The sequence below is a fragment of the Macaca mulatta genome, chromosome 10 (assembly GCF_049350105.2).
Source record: "Macaca mulatta isolate MMU2019108-1 chromosome 10, T2T-MMU8v2.0, whole genome shotgun sequence".
Lineage (NCBI taxonomy): Eukaryota > Metazoa > Chordata > Mammalia > Primates > Cercopithecidae > Macaca > Macaca mulatta.
This window is the reverse complement of record NC_133415.1, coordinates 38,955,001-38,965,000: the sequence shown is the minus strand read 5'-3', so window position 1 is coordinate 38,965,000 and position 10,000 is coordinate 38,955,001.

Below are 10,000 nucleotides of genomic sequence, written 5' to 3'. Positions count from 1 at the left end.
CCGGGCCGCACTCGGGCGCACGCACGCGCCGAACGGGGCAACGCCACGCGGGGAGAGGACAGGCCTTCCCCCCCCCCACGACGCCGACGACGCCCGAGACCACACGCCTCGGGGGAGGGCCGCAGCAGGCCCGGGAAGCGAGGCGCACCCGGTTGGGGGGGGCCGCGCGCCGACCCGATGCGGAAGAGCGGGCCGGGACAAGACGAGACGCCGGGCGAGGCAGGCGGCCAAGCGGGGAGGGGGGGGCGCCGGGGGACGCCTCCGGCGCAGTCGACCGCCACCAGGACGCACGCGGGGGTCTCACCGCCAGCAGCCTCCGAGCACGAAGGCGGCCCCGCGTGGCACCTGGAGCGGCCGACCAGGCCTTCAGCGATCCCTGCGGCTCCCCCACCGCCACGCCCAGTCGCACGCGGCCAGAGCCCCCGGAGCCCGCTTCCCCCCAACACGCACCGCAAGGCCGACCCAAACCCTCCGGGCGCCCACCGGGCCGCCACCGACCTGGCCCCGAAGGCGCGCGCCGTGGGGGTACGCGGACACCGGGCCAACCAGCGTGGCCGGCGGCGGCGACGCCCCCAGAAGGCGGAGCCGGGTTCGGGCCCAGACGGGGCGGCCAACAGCATAAAAGCCGGTGAGCCGCTCGGGGAAGAGAGGATCGGCAGGCGGCGGACAGGGAAAAGGAGCACAAGGCAGGCAAGGAGCCAGGGGGCCACGGAGACGAGGGCACGGGGAACCCGCAGGGGGCTAACTCGGGCAAGCAACCCTCAGGCGCGGCCGGGCCACCAGGAAAACACGGCCACGGGATCCCACCGCCACAGACACGAGGGCGGTCCCGCAGCGCCCCGCCTGGGACGCCGAACGGCCCTTGGGCAGCCCACCGAGCAACCCCCTCACGAGCCCCGGGTCCCGCCACCGGCGGCCCCAAAGCAACCTCAGCCACAAGCCCAACACCAGGGGCCACATGTCGCCCGTCTCTCGTCCGTCCCGGACCCGGTCCCGCTCCGGGAGACCGGCGCGCCGCCCCGTGGGGACGGCTCGCTCCCCAAGGACCAGGCGGCCCCACACCCCGCGCCACGCGAACGCGGTCATCGGCAGCGGTCGCGGCTCGGCACGGGAGCGGGCGGAGAGCCGGCTCACAGCGGAGAGCGGCGTCGCGCGCCAGACGGAGTGCCACGCGCACCCGCCGCTCGCAGCAGCCTTCCCATCCGCTAGGACGTCGGGCCCGGCCCAGCGGGATCCTCCCCCAACTCGGAAGGGGGAGGCGCGGGCCACAGTAGACGACGAGCCGCGCGCTCGGCCCCCGCCGCGGGGTCCGGCGGAACCCTCACTGTCCCCCCACCTCATCCCATCGAGGCGGGGGCAGCGGAGGAGGAGGGTTCTCTGCAGGCGAGTCGCTACGGCAGCGCTACCACAACACAGAGAGAGGCGGCGAGCCGGGGGATCCGGTACCCCAAGGCACACCTCTCGGATCGCTAGAGAAGGCTTTCTCACCGAGGGTGGGTCACGCTCCCCACCCGCCAGTCGCCCCTCGTCGGGCCCGCAGAGGCGCTCAGGGACGCCTGGGGAAGGGAGGGGGCCTGCGGCGCGAGAAGAAACCTGCGGCAACCTGGAGCGTTTGCGGTCAGGGCAGGGGCCCGGCCGGCGCGCGTGCGCACAGCCCCCAAGGCCCCCCGCCGTCCACCCACCTCCTTTCTGTGAGGCAAGGCGCCTCCAGTTAACCCACACACGACCGATCGGAGGCAGAACGGCAGCCCCTCGGCGGCCGGCCGGCGCACGCGTGGCCGGCCCGAGCCCACCGCCACCGCTCACACGGCCCGCGCTCCCCCGCCAGAGGGGAGCACGGGACGTGCGCTCGCCAGACCAGGCGGCGCCCTTCCCCGCGTGGGAGGGGCGCGTCTCACTCAACCGCCTCGACCCGCACAGCCAACGAGCTCCCTCAGGACCCACGCGCGGACACCATGGCGGCGACCGGAGGAGGGGGCGCTGGGGGCGGGAGCGACACACCACCGCTCGGCCTCGGGCACCTGAGAGACAGCCCGGGGCGCTCCAGGAGCACCGCAAAGGCCCAGGCGGAGCCAGCGCTCGTGCAATACCCGAGAGGGCAGCACGGCGGGCCAGCGGGACAGCACCCCCACCGCCGCGGAGGGGGGCGGCCCACGAGGCGACGACCACAAGAGGCGAAAGCGAGGAGTGCCTGCTGCGTCAGAGGACCCCCGCTGACCCACGCCGGACGCCACGAGGCAGACGGCGGGGTCGGGACAGCGAGGTCGGGCCGGGTTCCGCACCCCAGTGCCTCCCAACGCACCGCCCGCAGGCGGGGATGGGAGACGGGGGAAACCCCGCGGGCGGGACGAGAAGAACGGGTCTCATTCACCACGAATGCCCGCCCCTCGCCCGTCGCGGCTCGGTCCCGGCCCGGGAGAGCGTGACATCACCACATCGATCAGGGAAAGCATCCCCGGAGCAGGGTCGGCCAGCCAGCCACAGCCTCCCCAGAGGCCAGCGAGCAGATCAGCCTGGCCATCCCCAGCTCCAGGACAGGGGCGGCAGACAACCCGGCAGAGACGAGGAATGCCTGACACGCACGGCACGGAGCCAGCGGGAGTGGGGTTGTCTCGGCCGCCCCAGGTGCCCGCAGCGGGGAGCGCACGGTGGCAGGGTAAGCCCGCGCCACCTTCCCCGCCGCCCCCAGGTGGGTCAGAGACCCGGACCCAAGGCGGCACCGGGAGCTGGGACGCTCGGATGCATGAGAGACCGGGCACACGGGCCCCAGCAGGCGGCTCAAGCACGAGCAGGGCCGGCTAGCCGGGTCACCGGGAGGCCGAAGACCCGCGACGCATCCAAGAGACCCAACCTCTCCAGCGACAGGTCGCCAGAGGACAGCGTGTCAGCAATAACCCGGTGGCCCAAAATGCCGGCTCGGAGTGAAACATATACCTCCCCAGGAGACAGGAGGTCGAGTCACCGACCACGCCGCCGGCCCAGGGAACCCGCGACACGGGCATCTGTCCCCAAAATCGCCACCATCGCAGCCAGACACGGAGCACCCAGGGCCCTCTGGTCGACCCCAGGACACACGCCGGAGCAGCGCCGGGCCAGGGACGTCCTCCCGGCCACCCGTGCCACGCAGGGGCCGGCCCGAGTCTCCAGAGCGAGACTCGGAAGCGTTTCCGGCCGTCCCCTCGTACGACCGGGACACACGAGGGACCGAAGGCCGGCCAGGTGTGACCTCTCGGGCCGCACGCGCGCTCAGGGAGCGCTCTCCGACTCCCCACGGGGACTTGCAAACAACAGGTCACGGCAGAGGGACCGCTCCCCGGCACCCGGGGGACGAGGCAGGACGGTCCCCGGCTCCCCACGGGGACTTGCAGAAAAAATTCGGCCGCTGCCTCAGACGGCCAGGATGCGCGCGGGCCCGCGACCGGGCCGGGAAGGGTGTCCCCAGCCTCCCACCCCAAGCCCGGTGGGTCCCCGCGGGTCGCGGGTCAGGCCTCGGGAGCCGCGGCGTGCTGGTCGACCAACCCCGGCAGCCCCACACCCGGCTCTGGCCCGAAAGCGCAGCGACAACCTCTCCCCACATAAGCCTGCACGCCTGAGCTCTGACTCACAAGTGACGCGCCAGAGCTCTGGCGCGACCGGGACAGCCCGGCTGACGACCGCGGTCTTTCCGGAGCTCTGCCTAGCTCACAGCGGGGACGGTCCCCTCCCTCGGCAGCTGCCACCGCAGCTCCGGAAGCCAAGGGAACGATATAAAAGCGGCCGCCAGATGGAGTCCGACAACCGTCGCGAACGTCACCAAGACAGATCCGGATGGCAGGCCGGCCCGCGGACCGCAAAACCGAAACCGTGAGTCGAGAGACGCTATCCCGAGGCCGAAAACGCAGCCCCTGTACCCCAACCCCACAGAAACGGTCCCCAAACCCTGTCTCTGCATGGACCGCGACACAGTCAGAAGACAACCCACGGCGTGTGGATGTTCGGAGAGGCATCTCGGTGGGAGAAACAACAAGCAAGGACTCGGTCGCGGGTCGTTGAGGACACAGGGAGACACAGAATGCGTAGGCTCTTCCTGAATCCAGACAGAGAAGGAGGGAGGGAGGGAGGGAGGGAGGGAGGGAGGGAGGGAGGAAAGGCAGGCAGGCAGGCAGGCAGGCAAACATAAAGAAGGAAACAGAGAAAGAAAGAAAGGAAGGAAAACCTAAAGGAGAGAAAGAAAGAAAAGAGAAGAAAAGAGAAGACAAATATTAATATAAGTATTTCCATTTGTATATAGGTATAACATATAAAACTACATTAAAATAGAAAAAAATTTATATGCATACACATGAATGAACAGATAAAAATGAATAAACAAAAAATAAGATAACATAACATAAGCAAATAGGCCAGGCGCGGTGGCTGACGCCTGTGATCCCAGCACTTTCAGAGGCTGGGGGAGAGAGAGAGAAAAAAAATGAAAGAAAGAAAGAAAGAAAGAAAGAAAGAAAGAAAGAAAGAAAGAAAGAAAGAAAGAAAGAGAGAGAGAGAGAGAGAGAGAGAAAGAAAGAAAGAAAGAAAGAAAGAAAGGAAGAAAGAAAGAAAGAGAGAGAGAAAGAAAGACAGAAAGAAAGAAAGAAGAAAGAGAGAGAGAGAGGGAGAAAGACAGCGAGAAAGAAAGACGAGAGAAGAAAGAAAAAAAAAGAAAGAGGAAAGACAGGAAGAAAGACAAAGCAAGAAAGCAAGAAAACAAGACAGCAAGAAAGCACGACAGAAAGAGAGAAAGAGACAGAAAGAAAAAGCAAGAAAGCAGCAGAGAGAGAGAGAGAGAGAGAGAGAGAGAGAGAGAGAGAGGCGCGAGGCGAGGCGAGGCGAGGCGAGGCGAATCTACCTGCTTTCACTACATGTGGGGAGAATCAGGAAAGCCCCCACTAACAACAAGGCCTGAAGTGGAGCTGCCATCTGTGAAATCCGAGCAGAAGAGTCCACACGGGTTAAAGACACGAAGAAAGACAGGGAAACAACTGCTCAAAGAGAAGAACAATCTGGCCCAGCCAGGGTCTGTCTCCTGAAGTTGTGTGGGCAACGAGGGAGTGGGACGGAGGGAGGGAGTGGGACGGAGGGAGGGAGGGCCTCCGAGGCTCGTGTCAAACAATAAATGATAATAAAATAAAAGGAAGTTAAAAAAAAAAATTGCGCATCATTCGTAGCATCACTGACGCCTCGAAAGGCGAGAGGCATGTGTTTATGTCACTGTGGGACTGTTTTCTTTTTTCTTTTCTCTTTTTCTTCCCTCTCTTCCCGGAAACTCACTTTTTAATTATTTCATTTTCCTTTTCTTTTTTTTTTTTTAATTTTTAATTTTACTTTCATTTTTACTTTTATTTTTAATTGCTTGAGAGGTTGTCTCCCTCTCTCGCCCAGGCTGGTGTACAGTGGCGCGATCTCGGCTCACTGCAACCTCCGCCTCCCAGGTTCAAGTGATTCTCCTGCCTCAGCTCGGCCTCCCGAGTAGCTGAGATTACAGAGGCGCACGACCATGCCCGGCTAATTTTTGGTATTTTGACTAGAGACGGACGGGGTTTCACCATACTGGCCCTGCTCGTCTGACCACCTCGTGATCCAGCGATCCACCACCCTCGGCGTCCCAAAGTGCTGGGATGACAGGCTTGAGCCACCGCGCCGGGCCTAGTTATTCCTTTTATTTTATTTCTAATTTTTAATTGTACGTATGCACGTATGCATGTATGTATGTATGTATGTATGTATGTATGTATGCATGCATGCATGTATCTATCCTTTTCTTTTTTTTTGAGACGGACAGAGAGAGACAGTGAGAAACAGAGAGAGAGAGAGAGAGACAGACAGACAGACAGAGAGAGAGAGAGAGAAACAGACGGGGGGGGAGAGAGAGAGAGAGAGAGAGAGAGAGAGAGAGAGAGACCAACAGACAGAAGGACAGGCAGAGAAAGAGAGTAAGACAGAAGACAGACACAGGGAGAGAGACAAGCGGGGGGGGGGGGAGAGAGAGAGAGAGAGAGAGAGAGAGAGAGAGCTCCCAGACATCACGAAGCCGTTTCAATGACATATTCTCTCTGGTCTTTGTCTGGGGATATTCAGTTTTTCAACGTAGGCCTCAAGGGCTCCCAGATGTCCCTTTCGAATCTCTACAAAGAGAGTGTCTCCAACCTGCCTAATCAAAACAAAGGTGTAACCCTTTAGGATGAGTCCACACATCGCAAAGCAGTTTCTCAAATACATTCTTTCTAATTTTCATCTGGGAATATTAGGTGATTCACCATAGGCCTAAAGGGACTCCCAAAAATCCATTCAGAGAGACTGCCCAAAAAAAGTGTTTCTAACCTGATGAATCCAAAGAATGGTGTATCGCTAAGAGATCAATCTACGCATCACAAATCAATGTGACAGATAGCCTCTCTCTGGTTTTAATCTGTGGATAGTCTGCTTTCCAACGTAGGCCTCAATGGGTTTCCAAATGTCCCCTCACAGATTCTACGGAAAGCGTGTTTCCAACCTCCTGGTTCAAAAGAATTATCCGTTCGAGGTGAATCCACACGTCAAAAAGCAGTTTCACCAGCAGCAGTTTTTCTCCTTTTCCTCTGGGGATGTTCACTTTCACCAGGAGCCACAAAGGGCTCCCAAATGTCCCTTCGAAGATTCTGCAAAGAACTGCTTCCAATCGGCCGCGTGCAGCGGCTCACGCCTGTCATCCCAGCATTTTGGGAGGCAGAGGCGGGTGGATCACCTGAGGTCAGGAGTTCGAGACCAGCCTGGCCAAAACGGTGAAACCCCATCTCTACCAAGAACACAAAAAATTTGCCGGGCTTGGTAGCGGGTGCCTGTGATCCCAACTACTTGGGAGGCTGAGGCAGGAGAATCCCTTCAACTGGAAGGCAGAGGTTGCAGTGAGCCGAGATGGTGTCACTGCACTCCAGCCTGGGGGACAGAGTGAGAGTCTGTCTTAAAAAAAATAAAAACATTAAGAAAAAAATACTACTACTACAACAACAACAACAACAACAACAACAACAACAACAACAACAAAATGCTTCCAATCTGCTGAATCAACAGAAAGGTTTAACTCAGTAAGAGGAATCTACACATCGCTAAAAAGCAGTTTTACAGATAGCTTCTTGTTAGTTTTTATCTACAGTTTCCTGGTTTTCACCCTAGGCCTCGAATAGCTCCCAAATGTCCTTTTGCAGATTCTACAAAAGGGCCGCTTCCAACCTGGTATATCAAAAGAAAGGTTTCACTCTGTGAGATGAATCCACACACGACAAAGCAGTTTCAGAGACAGCTTCTTTCTAGTTTTTATTTGGGGATATTCGGTTTTTCACACTAGGCCTCAGTGGGCTCCCAAAGGTATACTCGCGGATTCTACAGAAAGAGTGCTTCAAACCTCCTCAATCAAAAATTAGTTGTAATTCGGTGCCATGAATCCACACATCACAAAGCGGTATCATAGAGAGCTTCTTTCTATTTCTCTGGTGGGGATACTCGGTTTTTCACAACAGGCCCCAGTGGGCTCCCAAATGTCCATTCTGCTTCCAAACTGCTGAATCCAAAGGCAGTTTTAACTCGGTATGATGAATCCACACGTCACAAAGCTGTTTCATGAAGACCTTCTCTCTCGTTTTTATCTGAAAACATAAGATTTTTTCACCATACGACACAAGGGTCTCCGAAATGTACACAGACAGATTCAACAAAAAAACCCTTCCAACCTGCTGAGTAAAAAGAAAGGTTTAACTCTGCGAGACGAATACACACACGACAAAGCAGCTTCACAGAGAATGGTGTTTTTTGTTTGTTTGTTTGCTTGCTTGCTTGCTTGCTTGCTTGCTTTTTGGTTTGTTTTCTTGGTTTTTTTTTTTTTTTTTTTTTTTTTTTTGGAGACGCACTTTCGCTCTTGTTGCTCAGACTGGAGCGCAATGGCGCCATCTCGCCTCACTGCGACCTCCGCCTCCCAGGTTCAAGCAATTCTCCTGCCTCCGTTTCCCTTCCCGAGTAGCTGGGATTACAGGCATGTGCCACCACGCCCGGCTAATTTTGTATTTTCAGTAGAGACGGGGTTTCTCCATGTGGGTCAGTCTGGTCTCGAACTGCCGACCTCAGGTGATCTGCCAGCCTCGGCCTCCCAAAGTGCTGGGATGACAGGCGTGAGCCACCGCGCCCGTACAATTGTATTGTATCGTATTGTATTGTATTTACATTGATTGATTGATTGATTGATGCTGCCTGATCAAAGGTCACTCAGGCCCAGTCGTCAAAGTGGCGATTTCCTAGGCAACAAGGAAGGGGGGAGCTTGGAGGTGGGGGCGGGGGCGGTGGAGAAGACACAGTTGCCCCAGGCTGTGCGCAGGCGGCCTGAGCTTCCTTCCTCTGTTGAGGCCTCCATTTTCAGAGTAACAGTGGCCGCTAGGTGATGCCCGACGTCTGCCAATGAGACTGTCAGCCCGGAATGAATTGGGATCGCCTGGAGGGGGAGGCGGGAGGGGGAAGGATGGAGGCCCCCACAGCACAGTGGGTCACCGCGCCCTTCCAGGCGATCCCCACAACTAATCGACCAGGGCCCCTGGGGGCACACAGCCTAAGACCCCAGCCATCGGATCATCTGGAACTTCTGTCCGAAGACGAGAGACGAGAGACCGACTGGAAATTCTCTCGGTCAAGGTCCAAACGTAAAAGAATCACTGACACAGACACCAGGACTAACTAAGACAATTTGTAAAAGTTTCCGTGTTTTGGGTGAATCCGCGTATTTCTGGATCACAAAATTACTGATTTTGAACATTGCGGTTTTTCCACTCCTTACGTGTACGGTCCTGTGATAGACAGACCAGGGGACTCCTCAGCTCAGAGTCCATGAGGCCAGAAGCTGACATCCTAAATTTCTATGTAGAATGAATTTCAGCAAGCCAGCCAAACACTCTGCCGTAAAACTGTCCGGAAGACAAGCGGTGGTGTTTCGGGGGCGGATTTGGGGGGGGGGGGGGAGCCGGGTGCGGTACGCTCACGCCTGTCATCCCCGCACTTTGGGAGGCCGAGGGCAGGCGGATCCCTCGAGATGGTGGCCATTGCACTCCAGCGTGGGCAACAAGAGCGAAAACTCCGTCCAAAACAAGAACAACAACAGAAACGTGAAGTGCCGTCTGCTGTTCTTTTTGCTTCCCACCCCGAGAAGAACAGAATACAGCTGTTGTCTCCCTGCCCGCCTGCCTGCCTGCCTGCCTGCCTGCCTGCCTGTCTGCGTGCCTGTCTGTCTGTCTGTCTGTCTGTCTGTCTGTCTGTGACAGGGTCTCGCTCTGTCTTTCGCCCAGACTGGAGTGCAGTGACACCATTGTGGCTCACTGCAGCCTCAACTTCCCCGGGGTTAGGGGATTCTTCTAAGGGATCCTACGGCCTCGGCCTCCCAAAGTGTTGGGGTTACAGGCGTGAGCCATCAGCACCCGGCCTGAGTTCATACATCTGGTCTCACTACGCCTTAACCACACGCCCGTGAAGCACTCAAGTCAAGAGAGAGTCGGCAAGAGACTTTCAGCATTCTCTCCCAAAACCAGTGAGGTGGATGGCGGCCCTGTGTTTCCCAAGCTCCTGTGGTTTTAAGTGGCCACGCGTAGAGGATAGATAGATTTAAAATGTTTCCAGAGAGGCGCAAGCCACAGTCATTCAGGACATCCGAGCGCGAGATGGGGTTTCTGACAGCGACTTAAGGGCCAGGGAGGGCCAGAGTCTGCCGAGGCCCTCGTTCCAGTGGTGGGGCCGATGGAACCCAAGGCTGAGGGAGCCAGCAGTCCGCACAGAGAGAGCTCCAGCCCTAGGCCCCACCGTGCAGACCGACTCAGAAGGAAGAGAGTCCCTCATCCTACATACGTCACATCCCTCCACTGAACTTGGGAGCGGATCCGTTTTCCAAACATGAGGTGACTCTCGGTTCGAAATGGATCACAAGGGGCCGGGCTTTCCAGAGTCGGCATGATAAAGCAGTCATTCTGTGGCACAG